This window comes from Thunnus albacares, chromosome 4, assembly GCF_914725855.1.
Source record: "Thunnus albacares chromosome 4, fThuAlb1.1, whole genome shotgun sequence".
Lineage (NCBI taxonomy): Eukaryota > Metazoa > Chordata > Actinopteri > Scombriformes > Scombridae > Thunnus > Thunnus albacares.
In genome coordinates, this window is record NC_058109.1 from 32946200 (window position 1) to 32958252 (window position 12053).

Genomic DNA, 12053 nt, shown 5'->3' on the forward strand with positions numbered 1-12053 from the left:
TTACTTATACTTTGGTTTGTGACTAAATATTTACAGAACTAATGACATTCCCATCAGCCTCAGCTGTACTTTGTATTTAGTGCTAATTAGCAAACGTTAGCATGCTAACACACTGAACTAAATTGGTGAACAATACATTATCTGCTAAACATCAGTATATTAACATTATCACTATGAGAACTGCTGTGCCTAGATACAACCTCACAGAGCCGCTAGCATGGTTGTAGACTTTTAAACTGGATTTATACTAGTAACAATTCCTCCCTCAGCCCTGTATATATTTTTTATATTGTCCATTCTGCCTCCATCCCTGCCACACTCTCTCTTCCCGTGGTTTTGCCATTTTCCACCTGTCCACCAGACTTTCTTGCCTGGTTCTCACACCCACCTGCTCACCTGTTGCCACTCCTCAATTATCTTCGCCTGCTACTCATTATCTCAGTCCCAGTTGCTTACACACCGTTTCCTGCCAGATCATCAATTATGTTATGTTGAACACTTTTTTTCCTCTTTCTGTGTTTTCTGCCTGCTTACCTGCCACCTGTGGTTTTGACCTGCCTGCCTTGCCCTCTGGACTTGGTTGCCTGTTTTGGACTCCCTTCCAGTTACTGACCTGAGGGGTGTACTACAAAGCGAAATTAGTGGGTTAGTGAGGTAAGTTGAGCCTAAAGCCAGGGTTTTCAATGTCACGCAGGTGGCTCTCTTTTAACCTGGCTACATCACCATGGTAACTTATGCTGCAAACTTAACCTGTCCGCAGCAAGTTATGTTCCCTGTTTCAACTTAAATCAGCAATAAAAAGCCCCGCCCTTTAACTAACTACCTGATTTTCTGCCAAGTCTGTTTAACACTGCTGGTACTGCAGCTATTAGAACACCGATTAGAAAATTGATCTAATCTAGTCTTTTATCATACTTACCATTGATTTGATATGTCATATTGTAAATTTGTAGTGGTGTAATGGTGCTATAGGTTAGGGTTACTTAGGGGATGGGATTTTGTTACAATATATCAAACTGTATTTCAATTTTTTTTTTAAAAAAAACTAATAAAGACAAAAAAAACTAATGAAGAAATACTTTGAACAAAAAAAAAAATTTAATTTATTTGTCTATTGGTATTTATCACAGATAATATCAAATCTATAATATTAATTTCACTTTGATTTGGCCAAAACCTAAAGTGATTTCCACTTATTCTTCATTATGGGACAGAGTCAGACCTGAGTGCACTTCCTGAGTATAATGTTTAAATCTGCTGCATCAAGTTTAAAGTTTAAGAGCTACTCTGGATGTGGGAGGTGCAGAGAGAGCATTGAGTGGTAAAATATAAGTATAATAAGTATTTTAACTAATTATGAATTAGTTTTTTAATTAATAAATTTACACAATCAGCAATTTCTGCCAGCATTCCTCTCTCACCTTATTTGCAGCAACAGTGTTGCTTTTTGCTGTGATAATGTATTTATATTCTTCATAGCTCTCCGTTATAATGACCTGATCCTCCTGACTGAAGCAGGTGGCACGCAATCTGTCAATATTGTGCGGAAAAATAGTCACATGACGCGTTAAATGCCCCCTTTCATGGGGACGCGCACAGAGCCTGAAGCAGAAAGCCTGGGCTAACAAAGAAAGTTCATAACTACCGTCGTGATACCACTTATCTCTGGATATGTTGAACTTGCTTCGTAGTACAGCCCTCTGGGTTGGCTCTGCTAGATGTCAGTTGCTGAAAAGGGGAAGATAACTGAGCCTTTTCTCAACATACTTCATGTTGTATTCACTCTGATCAGTCTCTACCAGCATCAGAGCCAATCACAGTTGTTGTTTCTACATGGTATTTCTGTATCCACCGTAGCTCCGACATGTAGTTACAACTAAAAGGAGAAGCCAGTCAGATACAGTGTAGTCCATGGCATTGCTTCAGAGTCTTTGCACAAAGTTGTTTCAGGCAGAGCATCTCCCCCTAAAGCAGAAGTATAAATCAGGCTTTAGTCTTGTTCATACTTTCAGTTTAAAGGGTAACTTTTATTGCAGTTGGCAACAGATAGAACCAGTCAGGGATTTTATGTTTACGTGAAGCTAATCAAATAGAATGCCAAACTGTCCATGCAGAGAGAGTGATTAAAACATGTAGTATGAGTTCACACAACATACAAGATTAATGAATTGTACAGCGTTTGCCAAGCATATGACCCCAAAACCCCAAAAAGCTCAAAAACTTGAAGCATTTAATTGCATAACTTTCCCAGCACTAACTCAAACAGTGCCATGGGCCCTGCAAATTCACAAGATCTCCTTAATTTTGTTTAACAACTGCTCCCTTGTTGTTGTTGTTTTTGAGGTTTTTTTTTTTCCTGCTTATTCTCTCTTCCCTCCTCATAGAAAAGTCCCCCAGTCAAGGCAAAGGCAGGAGCCGACCTTCCAGTCACCCCACTCTTTCCTTGGCCTTCTTTCTCTGTTGCCTTGCCATTGATGATGCCACACGTGTATCGTTAAGCTGCAGCAGAAAAACTTTAGACTCAGGAGAAATAATCGAGGGGCGAAACGGCCCTGCGGAAAATAAATGGATAAACTTTGAACTTGCAACTCAGCAAGGTTTATTTGTCAGATGTAAGCCTAGAGTGCCTTTCCTGTAATAAAAAAAAATACCCACAAGTTTAACTTCATGGACTAATCCAACTTGACAGCACGCTTAGTGTGATGAGAAGTTCAGATGCCCAAAGCCAACGGAAGGAAAATAAGAGAGGAAAAAAAAAGAAAAAAAGACAAGAGGTGACTTTCAAAGTTGTTTTGCTAAAAGAACAGTCAAACTGTCCGGCAAACAGTGGCACTGTATCGAGATGGGAGGTATATTAACGCCCAAAGAGTTGCAATGATGTAACCTTTCTTTTGCATTTTGGGGAAAGGTTACAGGGGATTGCTTTGAGGATTGTAGAAAGCACACAAGGAGCAAAGAACACCTCAAAAACATGAAGGCTTGGCACAACCTGGCAGAAAGATTAAGCTGCAACAAAAATCGATGCAATAAACCGGGACGTAATATTGCAATGAAAAGCTGGGAGATGGATTGAGAGGACGACTCGCTCTTGTCTGTCATTTCACAATGCATCATCTACTACTGCCAGCGCTTGCAGTCATTTTAACTCGGCAGAGATTTAAAAACCTGGACGTGGAGCAACTGATAACAGCATTTATCGGTTCGAACTGCTAGAGGGTGAAATGTTAAATCTGAACACCCACACCTCCTGTGTGAAGATAAAGAGCTACTTTGCCTGAATTTACCTTCTAAATGATGTCTATTCAGCATTATTACAGCTACAGATAACACATGATGAATATAATATGAAAGGAGTCTGCATTCTAATATTCGAGCGATCACTTTTATGTTCCAGATGATACACTTTTTCAGCCATTTTTGCCAAAAGTGGTCATACAAAGACAAAGACGGCAAAGACGGCATGTTTAGTCCCACATTATACATTGAATTCTACTAGATGTGAGTAGTTCATGTTTGACAGCAGCAGTATGTTACACAGCAGCTCAAAGGCTACTGGCACTAAACTGGTTCTCCCTGCCAAGAACCTCCAGAATACAAAGTCTGCCACCACACACATACACACACACACACACACACCCAATCCTGCCCCCAGATTCAACTTTCCAGGGCTTAATGGGAAACCTGATTTTCAAGCGGTGCCAAAGGCATGTCGCCCTGACTAAACTAACTCTTTCGAGTGGGGGGAAAAAACAGGAAGGGTGAGGAGAGGATAGAGGGAGAGTTCAGAGAAGGAGAAATGAATGCATATGCAAAATGCCAGATCTCCGCAACAATGCACGAGGCTAATGAATACCAAGATGAGTTTATGAGGATTTCTAGGTCGGAACTGAACTGACTGGCACGTTTCATATTTAGCACCAGGACAGAGGAAAACAAGCTGATTTGTAATGTAGTGGAGTCGCAGCACAATCAGACACTGGGTTTCCTTCTATTTCCTCAAGACTTGTGTATTTAATATCCACAATATCATAAAAGTTTTTATGCTCACTTGAAGGTGAAATTTATTAAAAATTAAATCAGAAGAATAGTTCTCTTTAATAGAATAATGTCGGTTCGACTGCTTCTGACTGACCAGTTTGAAAGTGGTTTGGTCAGACTGAGGAGCTGTTTATAAAACGTCTTTCATCTCAACATCCTCGGCTGTAAGGCGTAATGGTTCATTGGACTTTTATCAATTTCTTGTCTTCAGGTTTGAGGTTTGCACAGGCTCACTTCTCTTTTGGATTCATTTTTTGAAAATGTATTTATGCATGTTGAGTTCTGGAGTCTTTTCCGCAGGTTCTTTCTATGGCATCAAAGGAATGCAATGAGGATTTGAATCTTACATGCACTGAATATATAATTTCAACATTTAATCACTACTCAATACTTAATTCTGAAAATTAATGCCACTGACTAGACTGCATCTGAATGTATGTTTTATGTTTTATATTAACTATTATTGTGCCATTTAAAAAAATGATTTATTTTGTTAGGTTTCACAAATTCAAGTCTCCAATATATTCAAGCTGTGTAAAATTAATATAAAATAAATCAAGTCAAGTCAAAATATTAAAACACTAAAATACAGACTTGAACGTCCAGTCTATGAGAGACTTAACAAGCTCTTTGTGTTTTATGTTTGTGGAATTTAAGTGGTATTTAAATTTCAGCATTAAATAGTCAGTAGAGGTTAATCTCAGTTTCTTTTCTTCCTCCCATAGTTCTACTTTAGATTATGAAAGATTGAAAAATTGATTTATTTTTTTTTATTTCACACTAATTTTAAAATTGTTTGATTTTCACAATTGTTTTAATTTTATAGTAATTTAAAAAAAAAAAAAAAGAAATGTGAGAGGAGATGTAAGATTAATTTGGGTAGCCGTGTGTGATGTAAACATGTGTCTGACAACACAAGGCGTTCGGCTGAGCGCAGACAGGAGGAGACGGAGGCAGTGAAGAGCTGGAATCCAATAAAAGGCTTAAATAAAGGCAGGACATGTTGCCGCTACTGATAAAAGATTTTTCATGCGTGCGAGCACTGAAACCAGAAAACACAAAGCAGTACAGACACACACACACACACAATATAAAAATACACACAATGTATCACAGACACATACATATTAAATATGAATAAAAATAAAAGGATTCACAGACTTTATGACACAGGTAGACAGACTAACTTTATACAATAAATTTAACAGCCAGAAATGATTTGATGCAGAGTGAAGGAGTGTGCCTGTGTCAGCACTTTAAATGTCATGTGTTAAAGCTTGCATGCAAGTTTGCAGGTGTATGAATGTTTGAATGTGTATCTGCATGTCTATGTAGCGTGAGTGTGTGTGTGTGTGTGTGTGTGTGTGTGTGTGTGTGTGTGTGTGTGTGTGTGTCGCGTGTTAGTCTAGCGTGGCAGTGTGTGGAATGTCCCAGTTTAACCACAGATCTTGCCAATGGTTTGTGTTCACAGCGTGACAGCACCCCTGCTGCTATCTGAGAGGAGAGTAAAGGAGAGGGAGCACGCCAAGTGGAGCAGTGTATTACACACACACACTCACACACACACACTCGCATGCAGAGCGTGGGCATGCGATACAGTACATCGATAAACTTGTATATACTTGGGTGATTTAAGGGGAATAAAAGAAAATAGCCTCCTTCCTGTAAATGGTTATTATAGTGTGAAGTGCAGTATTAAAGCATGAAACACTGTTATCCAGCAGTGGTTTGGGTTGGTTGTTGATCCGTTAGATTGAAGTCATCTTCTTTCACTCTCACATTGATTGACATTTTCACACAAGGGCTGAGAGTTTATAGAGTGCTGGATGTATTATCATTCTGTTCACATTGTTTATATTGTTAAAACATTTTTAAAATGACAGATTTTGAGAAGATATTTTGGGGGAAAAAATGAAAAAAAGCACTTAACACACAAAAGTAAATCATGACAAGTAATCTGTTTTGGGAACATTTATAGTGATAATCAATCAAATATTGCACACGAGATGGTCATTTCTTGTGATAATCGTGGGAAACTACAAAAGTAACAGTAAACATGTTTGCTGCTACACAACCCACAAATATTTTTTTAATCAAAATCACCTCAGTACACAGAGCCACACTAAGCCTAATTGTTGAACACAGGCCCATTTGTAGGTTGGAGAATAGATTGGTTGGTTTATTATTTTATTTATTCAGAGAACAACCTTTTTCAATTTTAAAAAGATTTGTTGAATCGGTTATTTGTTTTATAGACCACTAAAACATGCACAGTGTGGTGTTGTCTTTGTTGTTGCCTGTTCCTGTGATAAATGTAGAAATAGTGAATGCTAAAGACCATCATCTCTGTGTGGACTGATAATTCTGTCTGTTGAGTATTAAACATTTGCATGAGTGTATTCAAGAGCAAAATCCTCACTCAGACTTTGGGGGGAGCGAGTGAGAGAATAATTGTGTGTGTGTGTGTGTGTGTGTGTGTGTGTGTGTGTGTGAGGATAATGCATATGGAAGCAAATGATTGCCATAATAATTGGAAATATATCAGCAACTGAATACCACATTTTGACATTTAATCACTACTGAATACTTGATGTTGAAATATAAATACCACAGAATTTATTTCACTGAAATATTTGACTTTGAAAACCATCTTTCTGAATTTTCACTTTTTGAAATTCTCAATAGTCACTTTCAGGATGTACAATTCCAAAAACGTTATTTCCAGTATATATTTATTTTAAGGTTCTTAAATTCAGATTCACATTCACGTGCCATCCATCCCTCAGATCTGAATTTTAGCATTTGAATCTCATCAGTTGTATTTGAGCAGCCAGTTTCACAGTTTTTGACCTGATTTGAATGTTTCAATCTGATTTGAGCTAATCGAGCAACTTGAATATAACTTTTGAATATTAAGGAGGTGAATTTTCTGTCTGAATTCGAGAACCCTAAAATATATACTGGAAATAAAGTTGCAAATGAGATTTCACAAAGTGAAATTCAGACCACATAAATTCAGAAAGGTGGCTTTCAAAGTCAAACATTTCAGTGCAATAAATTCTGTGGTATTTAACAACATTAAAGTATTCAGTAGTGATAAAATTTCAAAATGTGATATTCAATTGCTGATATAAATCCAATTATTATTGCAATTATTTGCTTCCATGGTTGTGTATTAGCAGCACTTCAAAAATTGTCCTGACAGATGCTGTGAAATGATGTTGGGGAATAAGTTAAAAGCCTGTGGTGATATCTGTGGGTGAGATATCAGCTTTTGTACATCTGAATAAAGATTCAAAGTGGAAAACTGTAAAGCTCTCAAAGATCCCACACTGTGTGTGACACTGAAATTACAGACTTTTAGTTGTTAAAGCAAGTTCAAAATCATGCTTTTAACTTGAATATATCAGCATGTGTGATTTCAGTGTCACAGATATTGTAGGAAATTTTGAGGCTCAGATTTCTCTCACAGTTGCTGATTTTGAATCTGAACTCATATGTTCGCTATACAACCTTTTTTCTCAATCTTTAATCTCACCATTCATATATATTGTGCAAAAAATATTGTAAATTATTGACAAGCAGTGTGGAATGAGAGGCAGGTAGCAGCTCTCTACAGTGTCAATCCTTTATTGACGTGCAGTACAGAGAATAAAAACTCAAAAAACACAAGTAAAATACAGGTAGGGTCAAGAAAAGTGACTTGGTTCTCTTTCCTCCCTGCTGTGTCCTGTGACTACATGCTGACTCTCCTAAATGAATTACAGCAGCAGATGAATAATAGTGAGATAAAGAAAGTGGACTTTCCTGTACAATGCTGTTCCATTTCAGTTTTGTAATTGGGATGAGTAGGGCAAACACAGAGAATGAAAAGAATCAGTGTAAATTAACCACTAGCATGTAGTTCTTTAATTGCCTTTAACTGCAAAGACATTCTTTCCCTATCTGCCAATGCTATGTGATAATGAAATCATCCCAAACAATGCTGACAGTTTGTGGAACTCACTTGTCTTTTAGGCTGTTTCATAAAGAAATGCTTTATATCTGGCCAATCCTTTTCCCTAGAAACTCCCTCATAGTTGCTGAGTTGTTCTGACTGCAAGTCAAGCACTGATAGAGGAACCATACGCATAAAACTAACATTATCACACCTGCCTGTTAGGGAAATAAACAGTTTGACCCTTTACTTGCTAACTAATATATACTGAGCATACATACACATGAACACTGCAACACTGGTAGAAGCAATATTAGTGTGTTTAGAGACAGAGACCTCAGGACAACAGCTGGTGATATGAAGGTTGGCAGCTAGCCGAGTTCTACAAACTTTTTTGCCTCATCCCTGACAAACTCTGAAATAATGAACTTCAATACAACACACAACATGCTGCCAACAATATTTTTATGCAAGTGTTGTTTGAGTGATACACTGTCTTGGTGCTCACCTCAAACTCGCATCTTATCAGTTTGCTTTCTGTCTGCCTCTTTTGTGTATGCGCACATATACACACATGCGCACACGGAGTATCTTCTTCTTTTGTTTCTTTTGTGGTACACTACTAGGTACTAGTACAATCAACGCTGCCTCCACCCAACCAAATGTAATTAAACACAGAAAGGTAACTGACAGTGTATTTTCATGAGCTTGAACACTGGGGGGGGACGTGTCCTCCGGTCCCCCGTGGCAATTACACGTATGAGTGTATTTGTATTGACTGTTGTACTGAAATGACAACCAGTTGCCTTGCCTACAACTACCAGTAAATTCTGTGTCACAGGAGTAAGAATCGATAATTTACTAGTCTACATCTTAAAGCTTTTGCTAATCAGTATGAGCTTGTAAACAGTGGGCGAATCATGTATTTGCACATTTTCTTGTGATGAGTGACAAGTCAGCTAACGTTTCTGATATCCAATTATGATTGTATAGACTATTAACCATGTAATGCATATGTATTTGTTTCAGTTGCCTGACAAAGGAACTAACAAATCTATCGGAGTTCACTTGTTTTCATTGGCGAAGCTATTTTACGCTAGACTAGCTTGTTGTTAAGCTTAATGGTGGGCTATTGCCTAAGTTGGCTGGCTGTATTGAGCCGCTTTAATAGTGATTTAATTTCACAACAGTGACAAACAGTGCCAGGGCTTAGGCCAAACACTATCATTACCTGGCAGTCACCAATGAATGCAGGTCAGGGAGACGTGGATCACGTTGCTCCACAGGGAACTCGATCTGCGTGCGTTACCTGTGGTGGCTGTGACAGGGAAGTGGAAGAGGAAGAGGAAGGGGCAGGGGCTTGTTCAGTTTTACAGAATTAAAAGTCACATGCAGTTGTCGGGCTTTTAATTGAGAATTGATGCCATGGGCCAAATTGAAAAACTAAAGTATGAAATTAGAAAAACAAATAGAAAAAAAGGCAAAAAGGGCACTTATCCAGGGCAGGTGCTTGAGCACCACCAGGGGTCTATTTGTACACGTGCCTGGTGGCATTGATTAGCAAACCTAGCAAACAAATGATGGCTCTGTGCAAAGAGCCACTAAAATATTACAGATTGCTCCTTTAAGGATGACCTCACCTCTCACCCTTTTGTTACATTTACCTTAATCTGAATCATACGGTGTTGTCCGTAGCACAATATTGTCCATTGATTGGTGAAGATTCAATGTTTTGCTGCAAATCTGCTTCTTTAAGGGAAGTGTTGCTGCAGGGCATTGTTCTTGTTTTACAGAAACTGTTTAAATTCCCAAAAGATAAGATGCTGTGCATATTCAGCTCTGCTGTATTACATTATGGAAAAGGATCAGGCTGCAGTCACATATCCAGTGTGATAGACACAAGATCAATGGTGGAGCTGGATTAATGTCATCATTAGAAGAGGAAGCAGCTTTAGAGGACAGAAAATAGAAGTTTCTGCAGTGACTCAACAGAATATGAAAAGGTATTTGGATAGACAGCATGAGAAACCCAAAGTGTTTTTGTACAGATACTTTTCAAACTTAGGTCCTACTTTGTCCCATTCATCAGGCAAATGAACTGTACCAGGCTATCAAGTCATCTGTTGATCACATGATCTGTTTGTTCATGTGTGTTTTTTAACCTTTTCTTACCCACTGAACCCCAAGAGATCAATAAGAACCACTTTAAAGCCTTTCTTTTTTTAAAGCACAGACCTTGTTGACCCATTCCTTTCATATCCTAGACTTAATTTGGAATTCAAATCAACTGTAAAAAAAAAAAAAAGAAAAAGGCTTCATGCATATAATTCATACATTAAACACAAGCAGCACACCATTCTTGAGGTGTTGTGCTTTTTTTTCTAACAGCCTGAAGCTAGAGAGGGAAAATTATTCCTCTTTAGATGTATTGCATATGGATGAATGAACGAGTGCCAGGGAGATCAGGCGCTACCAATATGCAAATGGAGGGACTAATCACTCCCAAAATAAAAATGACCAACATCAGCAGGATTTCTGCCTTCCTCGAACAACACAGCTCAACACTAGAGTTGAACCAACATGAGGTTTTAAAGGCCAGTACTGGTTATTCAGTAATGAAACTGCTGATTGCCAGCGGCCTGCTTGTACTCTATGACTTAAACATCTGCTTTGCCTTGTACAAAACCTCATGCAGTGGCCTGAGGTCAAGCAGAAATGGACACAGACGGTTCACTCTAGACTAGCCTGCACTGTCACAGTCATTCATTCTCTGTCTGCCTTTGCCATTTTCTCAAACTGTCTTATTTCAGATGCTGCCTCTCCCACCTGCCCTGCAGTAACTCCAGCGCTCCCTTCCTGCCTTCCCAGTCACCTGATTCCCCCACACCCATCGGCACACCTGTTCCCCATTCCCTCATTAGCTCCCCTGCATTTATACCAGTTCATTTCCACTTGCCCTCTGCCAGACTGTCTGTTGTGCTGTTCCAGCCATACAGCTTTCCAGCCTTTGTCCCCTTTTTGCTCCCTGCCTGCCTGCCTGCCTGCCTGTTTGACCTCCTGCCTGTTTTTGGACTTTGCTTTTTGCCCACTCACTTTGCCTTGTTTGCCTGGTTCTACTGGCTGCCTGTTGCTGATCTATGCCTACCTGCTGACTTGGTGCCCCCCCCCCCCCCCCCCCCCTCCCCGTTCTGTCTTTTTAATAAAGGTATTGTTTGAACTTTTACACGTTGTCTGAGATTTATATTTGAGTCCAGTGTTTACCTGAGCTGTGACATACACTGACTTACCTGTATGTGCCATGCCTTTCTGTCAACTACAACTGACTTCACTATTAAAGAATCAGCCTTGGGTTATTCTTTTTCTTATTGACAACAAATCCCATGAAAAGACCGAAACCAATAATGCATTAGTCCATCTCTCTTTGTGACTTCCCTACCCTGGCACTCAGCCCTCAGCCCATTAGTTCCTTCTGAAGATGTATCTTTTAATAATAGGCCTTAAATATATAGTTTAATTTTACAAAGGGCTAGGGTAATTCCCCTAAACAGCTGGTCCCTGTAGTTTTGAGAAAATGTTACTCAAACGAGGAAATAGTGCATTTGTTGGGGACTATTTTCAGCAGTGGATTAATCTACATTTTGTGTTCTAGTGAGTATTTTAGCAACAGTCAAAATAAATTACAGCGTGTGTCTCCGTGGTAATGAAGAAACAGAGTGTGGCTCATTGATGTGTTTTTAATAGTTTTTGGACAATAATGAAACTCTATTACACATTGGAATAATTAGGCTTTGGATTCACACACAGTACTTGTTAGTAATAATTTCATGTTGGTTTTGGTCATTATTATGTCTAAAATGCTGCTTTCTTACATCATTGTAAATTGCTTATCACTGTGACGATCCTTTCTGGACAGGATTCCCCAAACTCTCCCTGCAGGAGCCTGGCCGGAATCTCAGGTTGAGATTCAGCTCACCTGGACTGACTGATTATAAGCTGTTTGGTTTTGTTGAATTTGGTTTGTCTTCAATTCTTTTTTCTTTTAGTTACTACAAGCTACATTCACCTATTCACCACATAC

At 38.8% G+C, this 12053-nt stretch overlaps 1 long non-coding RNA gene across 1 annotated transcript; it reads left to right on the plus strand.

Annotated features, from left to right (window-relative positions):
* Positions 1-265: 265 nt before the first annotated feature.
* Positions 266-11198, plus strand: LOC122980975. The gene is made up of 2 exons (XR_006403133.1): positions 266-654; positions 10786-11198. It is a non-coding gene; the product is annotated as an uncharacterized LOC122980975 (long non-coding RNA).
* The last annotated feature ends 855 nt before the right edge of the window (positions 11199-12053 follow it).